The following is a 20,566-nucleotide window of genomic DNA, read 5'->3' on the forward strand; positions in this document are numbered from 1 at the left end:
AGTCACATGACCAGCAAGCCACTCCTACCCACAAAATAACTGCATGACCATCAAGCCACACCCACAAAATAAGCCATACCCACAGTGTGGTAGTAAAATTTTTGGCTGCCCATTATTGCTTATAACCATTCCTGTGGTCATATGATCAAAATCTGGATGCTTCTCAATTGGCATGTATTTAAGATGGTTAGAGTATCCTGGGGTCATCTAATCACTTCTTTGTGACCTTCTGACAAGCAAAGTCAATGGGGAAGCCAGATTCACTTAACAACTGTGTTACTAACTTAACAATTGCAGTGATTCGTTTAATAATTATGGCAAGAAAGGTCATAAAATGGGGCAAAATTTAACATTTTAAAAGTTATTATTATTTATTAGATTTGTATGCCGCCCTTCTTTTGGGCTCAATAGTGGTCATAAGTTAAGGACTACCTATATTGGGTTCAGAAAAAAATATTTGGAGGAATAATATCCACCAAATAAAGCTGAAATTGATTTAAAAATGAATTTTACAATACCAGCTTATAAGGAGATGGGAAAAAAGATTGAATAGAGATACACAAAAAGATTAATTGTTGGCTATACAAATGACAGTGAGTGATTTTTAATGATCAAAATGACATACAAATACTAAAGCAGAAGAGTGATGTGGATGACCTTTTAATATTGGATTTATAAAATGGAAGTGTTAAAGTTGTCAATTTATTGAGACTGAAAATATGAAAAGTGACATGGATAATCTCCTCGTATTTGATGTACAAAGCAACTTGTTAAAGTTGCCAATGATTTTGTGAGAAGAGGCAAATAGAGTATGAAAAGGAAACATGCTTGGACATTATATGAGGGGAATAAAATTGTGAGACAGAGAAAAGAATATGAAGTTGGTATATTTGATCAAGGCTAAAATAAATTGGTTGCTATTTCTAGGAATGTTTATAGATTTACCCTAACTAGGACCAGATGACAATGGTCTAAAGGTTTTGTTGGTTACATTAAGGAGATTTGATTAAATACAAAAATAAAATAGAAATGTAAAAGGAAAGATTCAAAGTTGGTGTATTAAATATACGGTAGTTAGAAATAGTTACATTGTTCTAACCCTTCCTGAACTGTTGCTAATATAGGGTGGAGTAAAGAGGTTTTGAAGATTTGTTTAAATCTTAGAATGGGGAAAGATTGAAGAGATACTGGTTGGTTTGTATTTTAAGAGAGGATATTTCTTCTTCTTCTTCTTCTTCTTCTTCTTCTTCTTCTTCTTCTTCTTCTTCTTCTTCTTCTCTTCTTCTTCTTCTTCTTCTCCTTCTCCTTCTCCTTCTCCTTCTCCTCCTTTACCTTCTCCTTCTTGTTGTTGTTCTTCTTCTTCATTTTTGCACATTTTTATTTTTCCAATTTTTAAATACTTCATCGTTTGTAGTCTATAAATTTTATCTGTGCAATATAAACTTCATCCTTAATAAAACTTATTTTTTTAAAAAGAAACGTAGAGCTACAGCTGTAAGGGGGAGCGCAACATTAACATCTCAAATTAAGTTATGTTTTCAGACAGAGGGCTATTACCGCTGCAGCTTTTAACACATTCCAGCCAAGGACACCTAAGGAGAGATTGTCCATCTCGCTATGAATCCTAGCAATTAGGAGCAGCAACATTTGCCAAGATGATGATGATGATGATGATGATGATGATGATGATAGTAATAATAATAATAATAATAATAATAATAATAATAATAATAATAATAATAATAATAATAATAATAATAATAGGAAAATGCTGGTCAAAGTCCTTGGGTGGACGAAATTTCTAAATCAAATATTCGCCCGGACAGGAGCAGGTTCGAAGCTGGGATTTCTTTGCTTGAGAGATGGGGTTGGGGAGACACAGATCTGCTTCATAACGCCAACCACTACACCGCTTGCTTTCCCCACAAGGCGTAGAGCCCGGAGGGACCCCAAAACCACCTCGTTCAGACAAGCGTGAAAGGGAGACGGTCTTCCTGAAGCGAGAAGGGCGCCCAAAAGGAGACGAGGGGGCAGCCGGGCAGCCGCGCAGCCGAAGCCCGTGAATTATGGATGGAGCTTGCACAGTCACTCTGCCTCCAGCGCCGCCTGATGCTGGCCAAACGGAGGGAAAAGCAGACTGGAAAGAGGAGAGGGAGGGGAAGGGAAGGGAGGGATCCCCGCTTTAAAGCCCCTTGAACGCTGCTGGAGGGCGGACGCGCGCAGGGAAGAGGGAGGGGAAGGGAGGAGCACATCCTAATGCGGAGATGCTGCAGTGGCTCAGGGCGCGCACACACACACAAGACCGGCAAGCGGGCGGCGGCAGCGGCGGCAGTTGCAACAGCAGCAGCAGGAGGAGGAGGAGGAAAGGGAGGAGGAGGAGGAGGAGGAGAAACAGGGGACAGGCTCACCTGCAAAAGGAGGACCGGCAAAGCGGAGCGAGCGAGAGGCGTTTGCTGCTGCGCCGGAGCTTCCCAGGCGCTCCTTGCCCCGGCGCGCCGCGCGTAAACACGTGCCGACCCAGCCACTCTGTGCCCGAGGTAAGAGGGCGGGCGGCTTGTTTATTCTCCAGACTTTGTGTTTCCAGGGCTCGCCTAACTTTCGAGCCCCCTCTTGGCGGAGAGTGAGAAGTTGCGGGGGAGCAGAGGGATGGAAGGAGGCCGGGGCGGGTGTGCCGGTAGCCGAGCGAGAGCATGACATCAGCGGAGCATCCCACGCAGGGAGAGATGGCCCGTGGCGGGCTCCAAAGCCCCGCTCGTGTCCAAATCCTGTGGCGGGGCGTCCTGGAAACGGAAAGAAGCGCGGAGGAGGAGGAAGAGAGGAGACCCGGGCGGAGATGAAAGGAAGGGTCCTGGAAAAAAAAGTGTTTGCTCTGCCAAAAGCGGTGGAGGGATGCGCGGAGGTGGGGGAGAAAGTGAGGGTGTCTCGGCTTGGACGCTTGACTGGCATAGGTCGAGGGCGCACATAGGAGAACCCCTTTTGCAATTTGGGAGAAGCCAAGGCTACAGGATACAGAAGTCAGGATACAGGCAGTCTGTCGTCCTCTCTTCTCTAAGGTTGCAAAGCCAGGAGAGCGCAGGTTTCTGAAATGTGCGGGTGTTTCCCTTGTTTTTTTGGGGGGAAGGGGGGAGAGTGTCTTGTTAAGCCCAAATGGAAAAGTAGGCAGTGGGCTGTGGAAGGGGTTTGCGGGAAGAGGCGTTTTTCGGTGATGAGGCAGCCTTTGTTGTAGCGGAGTGGAGGAAAGAGCTCCTGGTGCCAAATAGCCTTTCATCCATCGATTGCGTGGTTTATTTTTGGTCCTTCTTCAACCAGACTTGGCACTTCTCGGGATCCGCCAAGCTAAACACTCCCATCAGTGTTTTGAAGGAGGTCAACCAAAACCAAGAAAACTTCTGGGGTTGCCCAGAACTTCCCACCGCCCCGAGTCTTCGGAGAGGGGCGGCATACAAATCTAATAAATTATTATAAATTATTGTTATTATAACTTCGAAGCCCTGGGGAAGGGGTGATGGTTAAGTCTAGAAAGAGAAAGGGAACAATCTTTGGTCACTGTATGTATATTTGGTGTGATAGATTATAAACTATGCAGGTCGTCAGTCGAGATTTGAAGATTTAAATGTCCACATTAAAATTGGAAAGAAAGTGTCACTCTCCACCTTGACCTTCTTATTTTGCTCTGCTGACCTGAAAACTCTTGTGTGATGAAAATGATTTATATACCACGATGTTCACACATCTGTTATGGCTTCATTCCAAGAATAAGATATTTTTTTACCTCTTTACATTTAATGTCTTTGGAGTATTGCTCTTTACAAAATATGTTACAATTTATCTTTTGTTAAATCTACATAAACGTAGATGTATCCTTGTGCCTAGTGATAAGACAACAAGCTTTCAAAACTGAGATTTGTCTATAAAACGTAAAAGCTGGTTAAATGGAAGAGATTCCTTTCCCCTTGCTATAATAGGATCCCATCTTTCCCTTTCCTGTTGGTTACAGTAGCAGAGAATTTACCTTTGCTTGAAACAGACTTTGACTGGTTCTTCCTTGTAAGTGAAGCAGGTTTGGATCTAGAAAAACATATTGTCAGGAAAGCCATCTGTAGCTTTTCACTATTGTCAACTTCATGTATCATGTGTTATACTGGGATTTTTCTCCTGATTGATACAGAGAAGTATCAATGGAGAGTGACAAAATATCTTCCTCTGTAAGATCCTACCTTCCAATAATAAATGTAGAAATGTATCCTAGCATTTAAGGTGCCATAGAATTCTCACTTATTTTAAATGGAATTGGAGCAGTGAAGGGCTACCAAATTTTTTACTACCACACTGTGGGCGTGGCTTATGCAGGATGCCCTGTATTTTCTTTCAACGTCTTTCAGTGAAAATTGGGTGCTCTATGGTGGAGCTCCATTTTTGCTATCCACTGTGTTCCCCCCCAATCTGGGCAGCAGCCCACCCCTGAATTGGAGGTATCCAATTTGTGGATAAACCAGCTAAAGACATTTCCTTAAGCATAAGCCTTTAAAGCTTCACAATAACTGCTTCTGATTTGTTTGTTTGTTTGTAACTCAAGGCACCAAGCATTATATTTCTTCTCCCTCCTCCTCCAAAGCCACCCAGCCAGCGTTCATGCCTGAGTCAGGATTAGAACTCACAGTCTCCTGGTTTGTAGCCTTGTGCCTTAACTACTAGACCAAACTACTCTTATACATGATGTACTTTACATTTTCCTTAAGTCCAATTTTAGTTTTATATATTCTAATTTTAAAATAAGGATGCGTAAGCTTTTAATCTAGCAAATATCAGCAAGTGGATAAATTTTGCTTCCTTATTTATTTAAAAAAAAGCAAATTCCAAAATCTACAGGCCGTTTAGATCTCATCATACTGTATATCATCCAGCACACACTGAAAGAGCAGGTTTTATTATGACATCCTCATCTTCCAAACCTGCTCTGTTTATTTAACCATTAAATTTGATCTACAGGTGTTATCTGGATAACAGAATGAAGTAGTCTTGGGGTTTCACTATGTCACATTCCTCTAATGATCGTTTACCTGTCTGGCTACAAGCAAAACCACTCCGCTCTTTTCCTTTATTAATGTACACACAGCTACTAAAAATCCTGCTAAGAATGTGTGTAGCAAGCGAGAGTACTAGAAATGTGCAGGAAACAGCCTGAAACATGAATTAATGTGAACATAATGCAACTGCTTTATGAAAAATGCATTACCGGGTGGGCTAGTTAGGGAAGTTCTACTATATTGGAGTCCTGAATCATAGATATTGATATCTACATTTTATTGGTATAGCTAGTGATGATTCATTGGAAATTCAGGCAACTCGAAATATAGGAGAAATCTGAAAGTTGTCCCATCTTTTTGTTTATTTCTACCAAATCCTCATCTACTACAGAGATACGCATATGATGCAGGGGCTAGTTAGGACTGCTGTATGTTATTTTTAAAAAGCTTGTGATTCAGTAGGAGAAGCCTTTCCCAGCATGAGGACCTAATGACAAAAAATAATGCCATGAATGTAATTCTGTCAGGAATGCAGGGTCCTACCTTATATAGTTAATTTGCTCTATTTAAAAAATATTTAACATAATTGAAAATCTGCAAGCTTTTTTTAATCTTGATATTCCTTTCCTTGATGTTCCTTAATTCTACAGTTTATACCAAATTTGAACATTGTTATTTTAATTTGTCCTGGATCTCTTGTGATCCTAATTTTTAATTTGCTGAAAACAATGATTTGGAATTTGTTAGTTGGAGGGCATGTGAGAGATGAGCAAATGTAAAAGGTATCAGTTTAGAAAAGTTAGTCTAAGGCAGTAATCAATAATATCTATGATCGCCTGTGGAGTATTAAAACATGTTATTTTCTGTAGCCACCATATCTTATTTTTCTTGAAATTTACCAGAAGTTATATTTTTTATGGAAACAAATGATCCCATCTGCTTTGTGCTCATTGTGAAAATCACAGCTTTCTTTTCTGGTTGGATATGGATGCATCTCAGTTATTTTTAAATAGCATTACGGTATATTTGCTTAGCAGAAAATAGCCTAAGTTAGAGGGATTTTAAGGCAGAAAAATACAGTTGGTCCTTTAACAAGAAAGATTCTCTATTTCATGAAGTATAGCAATTATTTTTTCCCTCAGAATGTCACAGTCAAAACATGGTGGTAAAACCTCTTTCTATTAAGAACAAGTGATTTATAAACACATGCAACTTAAGTATTATTCAAACCTTGCTTGCTTGCTTTGAGGCTAGCCCTGCCATAAAAGAGTTTCTGATGATCCAAAAGGCAGGTCTAAACCAAATGTCAAAGCATTATTAACTTATGTACTGAAGTTTAGTTACTGAGAGTACAGTTCCTTTGAAAAAGGATTCTAGGATAATCGTCGCCTCACTGTGAACCAACAATAAGCATGACACTTTTCATTATTTATCTTGCTTTTCGGGCCCAAATCCTTTCCCAGAAGTATTTTATGTATGTCATTTTGATCTTCCTTTTCTGGAAATGTGACAATGTATGGAAGGAAATTATATCTGGAAAAGCCATAGAGTAGTCATATAGTAGAAACATAGGGGACTGCATTATATTATTGAATTATCCAGGGAGGAGCATTATACATATTAGCAACTCCCAAATTATCAAAACAATACTTATTAATGAAAGTATTATGAAATCATTTTCACTGGTATGTATTTGAAACTCTGGATGCTCCCACATAACAAATGTGGATAATGTTCTCTACCAATACGACTGTACAGAAGGAACAACGTCAACAGAGCCATCTGTTTAAGTGTGGTGATCAACAGAAATCTTGAAAAGGAGATTAATATTATAATTCTCTCTTTTCCCCACTTTTCTCCATGAGTTGGGGTGTTTTTATGGGGGAGGTAGTTTTTTCTGGAATTTGAAATAGCTAATGAAGGGCAGTGAAGGGCTAGCAAAATTTGTACTACCACACTGTGGGCGTGGCTTATGTAGGATGCCCTGCATTTTCTTTCAACATCATTCAGTGCAATTTGGTTGCTCTAGGGTGGAGCTTCATTTTTGCTACCCCACTGCATTCCCCCCATCCAGGCAGTAGCCCACCCCTGCTGATGCCTCATCGTTAGCTTAGCTATACACTTCATTATTTACTTTAGGGATATACAAAGAGATTGGATTTGAAAGCATTTCAGTTAAACCTCCAAGCTCAACTGATTTTCCAAATTTCTTTCTCTTTTCTCGTGGCCCTTGTTCAGTTACATGTCCTGGCTAAACACAGGAAGGCAAAAGGAAGGAGATAAAACAGGTTTTTACGTGCCTGGCCATCTTGACTTTTTTGACCATACCATGCAGACTCTCCTGATTCAATCAAACTCTTTATATGGTGTTGCACGTGGCTGCATCACATTCTAAATGAAGAGTCTCTTAGGGTTTCCTTATTTCTTTCCGTTCAAATCTCTTTTGGTCTTTATTCACTGCTCTTGCTTCTTAGAGTTGTTCTGTACTCCTGTTGTCATTCAAGCGAATTTCCGTGAATTGCTTCATGCTCTTTTCTGCTTTCCATTCCCCATAAACCATCTCATCTCTTCACTTAAGCAGCAGCAATCCCATATCTCAAATAATCCTAGTTTATTTATTTACAGATCTTTTATTTATTTGCTGATTTCTTTACTGTCATCTTAAAACATTACTTGCAGACAAGAGCAGAAAGAAATAAGTTAAATTTCAGATGCCATATTTTCAAAACAAGTAATAAAAAGCAGCATGTCAATTATTTAAAAGTTTAGTTCTCTTCCTATTTATTTATAAAGAAATAAAATTGAGGGAGCAGCAGTGTCAGAAATGTTCTTAGTCTGATGGATCTCTGTCTTAACTCATTGAGTCATATTCATTCTCTGAGAATAAATCATTTCCAGTCACTGAGTCAAATTGATTTTATTGACATTTTTGTATCTTGTTCATAATTTAAAATTAGCCTCTATTTTATTTAATAATAGAAACAGTCTCCTTCCTCTGTCTACCTGTATGCATTGCTCCAAAGTGAACATGGACCCAAATAAGAACTAGATTGTCTAGTTTGAACAGAGGAGATTAAATCAAACCCGCGGCTTCAAGCTGTTAATGCCTTCTCCTTTTCCCGCCTTTATTTTGCCATATTAAAGGTGGTAGGGAATTGGAAAGGTCCTACACTCCTTGGTGACCTTGGATTGATCAATAAAGGCATTAGCCTACTATGAATGTTATAATTATCTTGAAGCCTTTACAGCCTTAGAACAGATGAATGTTCCATGGCCTTTATGAAGGGAAGCCAGCAGACATTAATCAGTATCTGATTTTGATCTGCTGTCAGCTTCCATTAAGGAAATAAAAATAAAATAAACCCCAGTGATCTGCAGCATACAACAAGTGGAGCCAAAGATAAATCACTGGAGCATTTTTGAACTATTTGAAAAGCAATTAGGAGAATTAAACAGGTTTTGGTTCTTCTCTTTCAGCCAAAGAGAAAATCTGTCACCAGACGCGTCCAAATGGCATGGAACTGCTCTGGAAAAGAAATTGGTAGTACAGCATCACATAAGCAAAAAGTATTGAGGCTTTACCCCATTTTACCCCACCCCCTATCTGGATTATAGCAGCCTTCCACATACTCATGAGCTAAAAAGATCCCCTCTTTCTTTTAGCTCAGGGGTCTCCAACCTTGGTAACTTTAAGACTTGTGGACTTCAACTCCCAGAATTCTGGGAGTTGAAGTCCACAAGTCTTAAAGTTGCCAAGGTTGGAGACCCCAGTTCTAGCTCACACTTGCAGAAAAAGACAAGAGGCCAAGCTTTAAAATATAGAACACAGTCATGTGTTGCCTTGTATCCCACAGATGGGGCTTTGCTTGTTTGTAAGGCCTGGTTTCTGGCATGCTGTGGACCAGTGCTGGTCCATAGATCACAGATTAGGAATCCCTGCCTTATATCATTTCAGACAGGTGGCTGCTGAGCCTTTTCTTAGAAACCTCTAAGGATGAAGCACCTACAATTTCTGAAGCCAAGCTGGTTAATTATTCTCACTGTCATCAGCAGAAAGTTTAATTGAAATGCAGTGGAGGGTTAAGAACTCCAGGTAAGCAAAATAGCCTATCACAAATGTTGGTTGATTGGTTTTTTACAAGTAGAGAACTGTCCACATGTGCTGTTAAACTTGGACCCAATTCAGCTGGTATTCCTTAGCATTTGGCATAGCAGCCACTCTCAAGAAAACAGTTGCTTCAAAATAACCTAAGATTGCTCTACTTTACTCTTCGCTTTACCTTCGGAACCAGAGGCTTTGGAATCAGGTAAAGAGCTTGAACAAAGGAGTCCATAAAGATAATGATAGACAATCCATTTTAGGTCCAAACCAAATGCTTACTCTCCAATCAGGTGGGATAGAGGAGGGAGAGGTATTGCAAGCTCTGTTGCTGTACTTTCCACTAAGGTCCTTTTTTTCTTCTTTTGCATCTGAGCTAAACACAGCATCGTCCTTTAAATGCAAGGTACCATAAATGCAAATATCCCAAATGACCAAGAATAGTTTCTGATTTTAATCTCTCTCACACTTTGCTCAGAATGTATTATGTTAAACATGTCAGCTATATTGTCAAACTCATGTGATATTAATTGCAAAAAAAATTTGTATCTGCTAATCCTCTATGATGAATTATCTAACTACTGTAATTCATTGTTAGTTTGGTAAGCCTCAGCTACAGTCTATCCTGAATAACACCTGCTTCATTTCACATTTAAATTGTAGGTAAGTCTTATTGATTACAGCCCAGAATGACTTCCAAATGTTATACTTGATTATTGAGTTGTTTTGCATGTCCTCTTATATTTTATTTCAATTTAGCAATTAACATTTTAGATATTAACTCATAGGAGAAGCCATTTCCATGTTTTGGGAAGACATGAAAGACATATAATCTTACCATATGGAATAATTTCAGAGAGGAATATCCTGAATAGCTCAAACCTTAAAGTGAGTTGCAGTATGGAAGAATAAACCAGTAACATAACACCAAGTTGATATGGGATTCTTTGTTCAGAAATAGGCTTTATTTCATGACTATGAAATTAATTCCAATTTATTTTATAGATCTTAGATTAGATATTAAAAATTTCTTGAATTTCATCTCATATTAAGATTTGAGATGCATTTTAATGGTGTGCCTTTACTGTGGGTCACATCTTCTAGGTGTGATTTTATATCCATGATTATGGGCTAAGAAAATATATATTTTCTAAGAAAATATAACAGAATTGTTATTTTACTGAAAGAGTAGTAGGTCTTTGGAACAAACTTCCAGCAGATGTGGTTGGTAAATCCACAGTAACTGAATTTAAACATGCCTGGGATAAACATATATCCATCCTAAGATAAAATACAGAAAATAGTATAAGGGCAGACAAGATGGACCATGAGGTCTTTTTCTGCCATCAGTCTTCTATGTTTTTATGTTTCTATTACATCTTTCTTTCTTACTGTGAATTCCAATTTTTCTCTTTTTGTACATTTGAGGATATATTTGAGGTACATAGGATGGTATTGAACTCTGAATTCCCCAGACATCTTTGCTATTGTCTTGATCATTCTGCAGATTGCTATTAAATATGAATTGTTGACTGTGGAGGTCAAGATATTTGTATGATTTCTTAGAAGAAAGACACAGCACTGATACAAGATCTTTGCTGTAGTTGACAACAAGGAAGGAGCCCACGATCACTCGGCTGCAGGCGGGAGGAAGGCGAATCCCACGGGGCTGGGCTCGGTTATCCCCTCGGCTCCCCTCCTACCAGCCCCGCCGCGGAAGGCTCCATTCTGTTCCCTGAATGGAGACCGCCGGCCGCTCAATCGGGCCGGCAGGGAACAGAATGGAGCGTTCCGCGGCGGGGCTGCTAAGGGGGGGGAGACGAGCCCAGCCCCGTGACATTCGTTTTCCTGCCGCCGGCAGCCGAGTGATCCTGGGCTCCTTCGCAACCTCGGAGAGCTTCCTGGGCATGAAAGCTCACGAAAACCAGGAAGCTCTCTGAGGTTGCGAAGGAGCCCACGATCACTCGGCTGCAAGCGGGAGGAAGGCGAATCCCACGGGGCTGGGCTCGGTTATCCCCTCAGCTCCCCTCCTACCAGCCCCGCCGCGGAAGGCTCCATTCTGTTCCCTGAATGGAGACCGCCGGCCGCTCAATCGGGCCGGCAGGGAACAGAATGGAGCGTTCCGCCCCGTGACATTCGTTTTCCTGCCGCCGGCAGCCGAGTGATCCTGGGCTCCTTCGCAACCTCGGAGAGCTTCCTGGGCATGAAAGCTCACGAAAACCAGGAAGCTCTCTGAGGTTGCGAAGGAGCCCACGATCACTCGGCTGCAAGCGGGAGGAAGGCGAATCCCACGGGGCTGGGCTCGGTTATCCCCTCGGCTCCCCTCCTACCAGCCCCGCCACGGAAGGCTCCATTCTGTTCCCTGAATGGAGACCGCCGGCCGCTCAATCGGGCCGGCAGGGAACAGAATGGAGCGTTCCGCCCCGTGACATTCGTTTTCCTGCCGCCGGCAGCCGAGTGATCCTGGGCTCCTTCGCAACCTCGGAGAGCTTCCTGGGCATGAAAGCTCACGAAAACCAGGAAGCTCTCTGAGGTTGCGAAGGAGCCCACGATCACTCGGCTGCAAGCGGGAGGAAGGCGAATCCCACGGGGCTGGGCTCGGTTATCCCCTCGGCTCCCCTCCTACCAGCCCCGCCGCGGAAGGCTCCATTCTGTTCCCTGAATCACTTTGAATCCAGCAGCTTCTGCTGGATACGGGCGGTGGGTGGGACGAGCAGTGAGGAAGCCAGGGGCTGTGGCAGCTCGCCCCCCCATCGCCCGTATCCAACAGAAGCGGCGGGATTCAAAGTGCTGGGGTGGGGGGGGTGTCCCGACAGCCCCCCACCCCAGCACTTTGAATCCAGCAGCTTCTGCTGGATACGGGCGGTGGGTGGGACGAGCGGTGCGGAAGCCAGGGGTGTGGCAGCTCGCCCCCCCATCGCCCGTATCCAGCAGAAGCGGCGGGATTCAAAGGGATTCAAGGCTAACTTCTGCGCTTGGCTTGAGGACTCAGCTGGGAAGCGGCACGGGTGTTTTAAAAGGTCTCCGCCGGCATGGGGGGCTTCCTACCCCCCCAACCCCCTACCCGGGTTTGGGGGGGTGCTAAGAAGCCCCCCATGCCGGCGGAGACCTTTTAAAACACCCGTGGCGCTTCCCAACTGAGTCCCGAAGCCAAACGAACCCGGGTGGCCGGGCGAGCAGCGAGCAAATGGCGGGTGGCCGGGCGAAGGGCGGGCGAACGGAGGGCGAGCGGGTGCTGGGGGGGCTTCTCGCCCTCCCGCCAGCAAGAGGGGAAAGACCCAGGGAAGCCGCCCAGCAGCTGATCTGCCCGGCGGGGAACACCATCTACGCATGTGTGGCCATAGGAAAAAAGGGCGCACATGCGCAGATGGTGTTTTTACTTCCGGGTTGAAAAATCGCGATGTAGCCCATTCGCAATGGTCGGGGACGCAATAACCGGGGGATCACTGTATATCATTTTCTACCAGGAAATGAAGCATCAGCAAGAATAGACGGGGTCAAAGATCAACACCAACACTGGGGATATCCCAGCCAACACATGATATAAAAATTCCAGAAGAGCTCTGGTGGCGCAGTGGTTAGAATTCAGTGTTGCAGACTAACTCTGCCCGCAGTCTGGAGTTCGATCCTGATTATTGGCTCAGCCTTCCACTTTTGTGATTGGTAAAATGAGGGCTCAGATCGTTGGGCGTGGGTAATTAGCTGACATTAGATAATTCTCAGAGAGTTCTATAAAAGCACAATGGAGTAGTAGATGTCCCAGTGCTGTTGCTATTGCTATTGCTAATACAGACCCAAACCAGATAAGAGGGAATCTTACATGAGCAAACTTGAATAGGCTAACTTATTCCTACCCATTTGCAATGCAACATGTTATGTACAGTTAGGTTGTATGTTAATTTTAGAACAGAAATTCCATTGTATTATTATTATTTATTATTCTTAGAGCACAGGTTAACATTACTATTAAACTGACATCAACAGAACAACTACTTGAAATGGTGTGCAAATTTCACCATTAAAAATTGCAGGTGCTATTCAAACAATGTTCTATGAGCACTGCCTGCTAAAACATGCATTTTAAATGTAGCAGGAATCGGTTCTGATTCCTGAATAAATTAAAGATCAAGAGTGTTGGCAACCTGCGTTTGGAAATTAAGGGTGGTACCTTCTTACTACCATTCTAGTAGATCAAATAAGCTGGTTACAAGTTAGTGCAAGTCTCTGGGACGCCTCTGGGAAGAAAAGGCTAATTATGCTTTAAGAAAGAGACAGTGTTGAAATAATACAAGAATCAGATCCTCTTGTGATTAGTATAGAACAGAGTAGATGCCAGCCACAAACCAAACTTGGAATTCCAAGAAGTTATTAGAATTTAAATATCCCTTTTGAGTGTTCGGAACATTATGTACTCGTTTTCTCAACAGTCCTTATGACGACATTATAAAATGACTAAGTACTGCTTATAAAATGACTAATTACTGCTTCATTCATTCATTCATTCATTCATTCATTCATTCATTCATTCGACTTCTATGCTGCCCAATCGCGAAGGACTCAGGGCAGCTTACAACAATAATATAAATACAAATACAAATAGATACAGAACAATAAGAAGAAGTCAAATATAATATCTAAGACTATAAAACCCTATATTAAAAAGAACCCATTATTTATAAAACAGTCATAATCACATGCATATTATTATTATTATTAAAAATAAAACAAGTTTGAATACTACTCAGCAGCATTGTTTTAATAACTCTATTCATGGATTTATCTGCTGGATTCATCAGGGTACTCTCTTCTCTGAACAGATGAAAGACTGTGGGGTTTGTTTGATAAATTAATCATTTTTATGCCAATCACTTGACTCTCGTACTCCAGTTTCCAAACTCTGTAATTTAGTAATAATGAACACATTTGCATTTATGCATTTTTAATTCTGCATCTGCTACGACTGTTATTTTTCTGGCTTTGTTTGTGTGCTTTTAAGAAAACCAGAGCTTTCCCAGAATGGAATAGATAAAATTGGTTAATTTCTATGGGATGTTATTATTAAAGATATAAGAGTGGCATTAAGAAAAATGTAGAGTCCTGGATTACACACACACACACACCACACATTTTTTTTACATTTACATAGTGAATTAAAGTGCATATAGCAGTGATTAGGGTAAACTGCTCTGTTTGGACAAATATTTTTTCTTCAGCCGCTGATGTGTTTGCTCATTTTTATAGGCAAACTTGTCTGTTGTCAAAAACCGATGTTGAGCAAACAAAAAAGACAGCAATGATTATATCCATCAAAACAGATTAAACTCTAAACTGCCTGAGAGTAGGTTTTCTCTTGAATTTTCATTTTTAATTTAAATTAATTGCATAGTCCTTGGAGAAAGGCGGCATACAAATCTAATGAATAAATAAATAGTTGCCTATGTCATAGCACTAACTCTGGGTAGTATTCAAAAATTAAACATGAATGACAGCATACAACCTATGATACCATGGTAGCATACAAACCATGGTAAGGGTAAAACAAATGTTTAGGGCAACAGCCAGATCATCAATAACTTGTAAAGGGCTTGGTCCTTCTGTATACACTGGGGGTGTTATTCCACAGCACAGCTTCTACAACAGACAACACCAGATCAAAAAGGGACATTGTTTGATGGAAGAGGCTTGGAATATCCCCTCTCTGCTACATCTTGTGGGCTAAGCAGAGACAATGGGAGAAAGGCAGCACTGCAAATATCCTGGTCTATGCCATTTATAGGTGTTAACTAGTCCTTGAAGTACATCCAGAAGCCTGCTGGCACCATTGTAACTCATGGGGCAGTGGTGTTCTATAAAAATAACATCAAATGCAGAAAACTCTCCATACCAACTACAGAAAACAGCTTTCAAGCACTCTTCAAGAGTAATCCTTGAAACATAGGCATGAGTCTCTGATAGAAAGGCTTCTTATCTAGATAATGGGTGCAATTGGGGCACAATATAAACCTATATAAAGTTGTGCCTGGTCAGAGCTACCATCTGCTCTTTGAGCGAGGGTTGTGAGTCCAAGAGGACCCCCCTAATTGTGCATGAACCTTGATTTGGGGAAGGTACAATCCCCAGGCAGATTTTAATATGAAACACCAGAAGAGCTTTACAACCCACCCAAACTTAATATTAACCGCTCCAAACTTGACTGTAAAAAATATGACTTTAACAAACGAGTCGTCGACGCTTGGAACTCATTACCGGACTCTATAGTGTCTACTCCCAACCCCCAACATTTCTCCCTTAGACTCTCCACGATTGACCTCTCCAGGTTCCTAAGAGGCCAGTAAGGGACGTACATAAGTGCACTGATGTGCCTAACGTCCCCTGTCCAATTACCTTTCCTTTTCTCATATATCCTATATATTCTCTCCCTCTCATCCACTCCTCTTCTTTTTTACTTACTATCCCTATATATACTACTTAATGTCTATTTCACTCCATATGTATTGTATATTGGACAAAGAATAAATAATTTTTTTTGCCAGGGATGAGCTCTTCTCACTAAATCACTGGGAGAGCACCTCAGTAGTTATTTTTAGTTTTCTCTGAGACATAACAATTTTCTCCTTTTTAACACTCATTTCTCACAACAGGCCACAGGCCATCTACACAGTTTTCTGTTGGGTTCTGCTTATTTTAATATGTGTCAATCCAATAAACATTCTACCAACATACACAATTTTATAGCCCCACCATTTATGCACTATTGCCAAATATAATTATTATTATCCTTGGTATAAAATTATTCAGATCGATATACCTTTTTGTGTCATATACCATAATTTAATATTAATTGTATATTACTCAGGATCTCAAACAAGAACATGACATTCAAACATTTTTCTTACATGATTACATGATTACATTTCTTACATAATTAAGATAAGCATATGTATCTTTGATTTCCCCCCTTCACTGTTGAGTCATTTGTTATTCATGCTGTTTATTCTTATACATAGCAATTACATATTATTTCAGCATATATTACTCTTATCACATTCAATCGTCAATCCATAATTGATTTTCCACAATGAAAACCTATTCACTTTATCCAATGTTTTCTCTACATCAACTGGAATACAGTACACTTTCTCACATTCATATGCTTCTCACTGACTTGCTGAAGTAGAAAAATATTTCTGTACTTGCTTTCTACTCTGTAAAAATCACGCTGCACTTTTGAGATTTTGACCATTGTGACTTCTTATAGAGACCTATTCGAAACTCTTTCCCAAAGGATGCTTGAAAGGCAATCTCCCTGAGACATGTGTGTATGTGTACCCAGAGATCTTTCAATTGATGATGAACCATTCCAAAATATATGTACAATCGCAGGAAAAAATATGTTAAAACAAAGAGATGGTTTTCAGTTAAAACCATGCTTCTGTATGTAGCATTGGTTTTAACTATGATTTGAGGGAATGTTTTTAATTGAACAAGAGGCATCCTATACTGGTAATCACGGTCGAATAGTTGGAGCAAATTAAAAAACGTGTTCTAATTTCTCTGGGTTAAAAGGTTTGTGAAGCATAAAATGACCCAGTTATTTCTTACACAACTGAACTGCTTCAAGAAAACATTTTAAAACCTGGAAATATGGAATCACTATAATATGTAAAAAGGTACAGGGCAGTCACGACACGTCCAACGTCTCTTCTAAACATTTGCCTATGTTTATGTGTGTTTATATCTAAATAAAGAAAACTTTTTATATTAAAAAAAAGAAAACATTTAAAAACCTTGGAGTTTTGTACTGCAGTGTTTTTTCCTGTGTTTTCTTTCATAGCACTATCACATGTATGTCAAGGCTGATGATATAAGCAAACCAGCCAAACAAAAAATGCTGAGATATTTTTTGGTCCAAGAACAAATATTAAAGATTTTTGTAAGTTCATGGTACAGTAGAACCTCTGGTCATGAATGCTTCTGACCATGGCCAAATCGGGTTCCAACCCAATTTTTTTTTAAAAAAAATTATCAGCTAATTTCTACTTCTGCGCCATATTTTTGTAAGCGACAAATTTCCAAAGTAAGACTCAGGTCATGATCAAATCAGGTTTCGACCATAGTTATGGAATGAATTATAGTTGTGACCAGAGGTTCTACTGTATAGGTTCCTGAATTTCACACAGAGAGTTGGAAAGGTCCTTTTAAGTTATTGAATAGAATTCTATCCTCAGTGCAGGACCTTGAATTAAAGTGTCCCTGACAGATGGCTCTCTAGCCCAGTGTTTCCCAACCTTTTTTGAGCCATGGTACATTATTAATATTTTCAAAATTCTGGGGAACACTGAAGGGGGGGCGGGGGGGGGCTAAAGAAAAGTTTGGACAAAAAAAAATCTCTTCCTCCATTTCACTCTATTTCTCCCTCCCTCTTTCTCTCTCTTCCTTCCCTTCTTTCTCTCTCTCCATCCCTCTTTCTTTCTTCCTCTTTTTTGCTCTTTCTCTCTCCCTCCTTCTCTCCCTCCATGTCTTTCCCTCTCCCTCCTTCCCCCCTCTCTTTCTCTCTCTTGCTTTCTTTCCCTCTCTTTCTCTTGCTTTCTTTCTCTCTCATTCTCTCTCCCCTCCTTTTTCTCTCCCTCTCTTTCTCTCTCGTTCACCATGCCGGCAACAGAGAGAAAAAGAAAGAGAGAGAGAGAGCTGGAGAGAGAATGGAGGGCGCCGTTGTCTTCGCCTCCGCCCGCCGGCTCTGCAGCTAAGAGGCAACAGCAGCCATCAGCCTCCTCGCCCTCCCAGACGTTCCCAGCACCCGGCCACACGCCGCCTCCCGTTAGCCTGGCTGACCTTTCCCTGCTGCCGTTTTCTCTTCATGGCGCAAAGCCACACAGTCCCGGACTCCCGGATCGCTCGCTTTTCTGGCCAGCAAGCACGGCGCGGCGCTTTCCTGGGCAGATGGCTTTGCTGACCGGAGAAGCGAGCGATCCGGGAGTCCGGGACTGTGTGGCTTTGCGCCATGAAGAGAAAACGGCAGCAGGGAAAGGTCGGCTGGGCTAACGGGAGGCGGCGCGTGGCCGGGCGCTGGGGACGTCTGGGAGGGCGAGGGGAGCCGGCGGGCGGAGGCGAAGACAACGGCGCCTTCCATTCTCTCTCCGGCAGCGAAGGAGAGGGGGCGGATCACGCCCCAAGACAGGAGGCGGCGGCGGAGGAGGAGGAGAGTGGACGGATCGGGCGGGCAATGGGGCAGGGCAGAGAAGCCAGGGGCGCGTTTGGCCAGAGGCACCGTGGGGAGGCAGGGGCGGCCGCGGCTCCCTTTACTCCTACTGCCGGACCTCCTTGCCCCTGCCTCCTTTTTCCCGCCTTCCTTCTTTGGGGCCCAGCCGGAAACAGCTGCATCGGGCTGCGAGTGGAAGCTCCAGGTCGGAGGCACTGGCGGTCCGGCACTGGCAGTGCCCCGCCCACCTGGAGCTTCCTGCGGCACACCTGACCGTGTCTCGTGGCACACTACTGTGCCGCGGCACACCGGTTGGGAAACGCTGCTCTAACCTGTGCTTGAACACACCCAGAGTGTTTTTCTGTCTGAACAATCAGTTCCATTGTCAAACTACTGTTATTGTTAGGATTTTTTCCATTGGAATTTGATGACATGCATCAAATCATGCCTGGAAGAGGACCAAAAACCTCAGTGGGCACTAGCTATTACATCAGTTCCTGGATCATGTTCTGTCGAGCTCTCTGGTAGAATCCTCCCGAAAATTCACAGATACAAATTTCAGACACACACACACATTTGAAAATTCAAAACAATGTTCTTTATACTGAAAATTCAAATAAACTAAGCCCTCTTTTTGTATAGCAAACAGCACTCATCTCCAAACAAACTGGTAATTTGTACAAGTCGCTTATCAGTTCTGAGATACTTAGCTTGCAGCTGTGAGGCAATTCACAGTCCTTCTTCTTTCACAAAGTGAAACGCACTTTGCTCTGGTTTAGTTTCAAAGCGGGGAAAAATCAGCACACAAAGGCTGAAGTCAGTAAGGCAGGCATGAAACACAAGGATCAGATAATCCTCCACAATGGCCATTGCTATTTATAGCAGCCTCACTAATTACCACAGCTCCACCCAACCACAGGTGGCCTCATTTTCTTTGATAATAATCTCTCAGTTGTTGCTGCCTATGCATCGCTCTCCGCATGTGTGGCTGTATCATTAACTCTTGTTCTAAATCCAAGGAGGAGCTAGATAATTGATCTCCTTCTGAGCTGTCTGCCACACTCTCCTCCTCCCTGTCACTTATGCCTTCTTGGTCAGAGGAGCCTTCATCAGCGGATTCCACCGGGAGCAACACAGGCCGGCGGCATGTGGGTGTCTCCCCCACATCCACAGTCCTTGGGGCAGGAGCTGGGCCAGAGCTAACCACAACAGATCATAGACCCTTCCTGCATCCCATTGATGTTTCTGAAACAGCTCATCTTCTTTGATAATTAGTGGAACTCACCTACAATTTCCTATGGTATCATTTATTAATCTAGGGAATGGAAGCATTAGCATTGGTATTCACCATCTCATTTCCCACAAAGCAGGTTAAGGCTATACCTGGTGCCGTGTGAAACTGCCCTCCGAATATGGGTGGACCCAGGGTCCAATTTGGGGCTGGGGAATTTATGAAAAGAATGAAGTGAATGCCTTGAGACTTAAAAAAAAATATGGCATTTATGGTGCCACTTAAAGGCCGCCCCCCCTTTCCCCAAGTAACCAAAATACCTTTTTCCATCCATTTTTGAATCCCTGGAAGCCACAGAATTGGTAGACTGTATGTGCCCCATTGACTGCACACTTTCCTTATCACAGAAATAATTCTGGAATGATCTCCCAGAGAACAAAGAAATGAAGTGACTTCTTCCAGCTACAGAAAACAAGTATTTTATTTGTTTCAGCATGCTAAAACCCATCATTTGCCATCCACAAAACAAATTTCATTGCAACATTCAGAAACTGTAGATATCTTCGCATCTTGAAGTTTTTATGTTAAATGTAAATCTTTAAAATATTATCTATGAGTGTGATAACCTTATGTTTGAACGCTTATATGAAGAGCTGGACAGGTCAGAAAGCTAAATTGACTGCTGATCCTTCCTCACTGTACAATTGTTGCTTTATGGTAGTTTAGCTGCTTCTCTTAGAGATGATGTGGCTCTTACCAGCCTTAAATGAGTCCACATTCCCACATTCTCCTTTGTGGTTATAAAAGTTACAGGAGTATCTCATTACTAAACAATGTCGTTTGGCGGGCCCCAGGGGAAGAGCCTTCTCTGTGGCAGCCCCGACTCTCTGGAACCAGCTCCCCCCAGAGATTAGAACTGCCCCTACCGTCCTTGCCTTTCGTAAACTTCTCAAAACCCACCTTTGTTGTCAGGCATGGGGGAATTGAAACATCTCCCCCGGGCCTATATA

General features: G+C 42.1%; 1 protein-coding gene across 1 annotated transcript in view; it reads left to right on the top strand.

The window, feature by feature from the left end:
* Window positions 1-2,471: 2,471 nt before the first annotated feature.
* Window positions 2,472-20,566, top strand: part of CNTN2 (contactin 2) — a 57,026-nt gene continuing 38,931 nt past the window's right edge. Inside the window, exon 1 of the mRNA XM_070748892.1 lies at window positions 2,472-2,537. The gene's annotated coding sequence lies outside the window, so the exon portion shown is untranslated. The remainder of the gene's footprint in view (window positions 2,538-20,566) is intronic.

The sequence above is a fragment of the Erythrolamprus reginae genome, chromosome 3 (genome assembly GCF_031021105.1).
Source record: "Erythrolamprus reginae isolate rEryReg1 chromosome 3, rEryReg1.hap1, whole genome shotgun sequence".
Taxonomy (NCBI): Eukaryota; Metazoa; Chordata; class Lepidosauria; order Squamata; family Dipsadidae; genus Erythrolamprus; species Erythrolamprus reginae.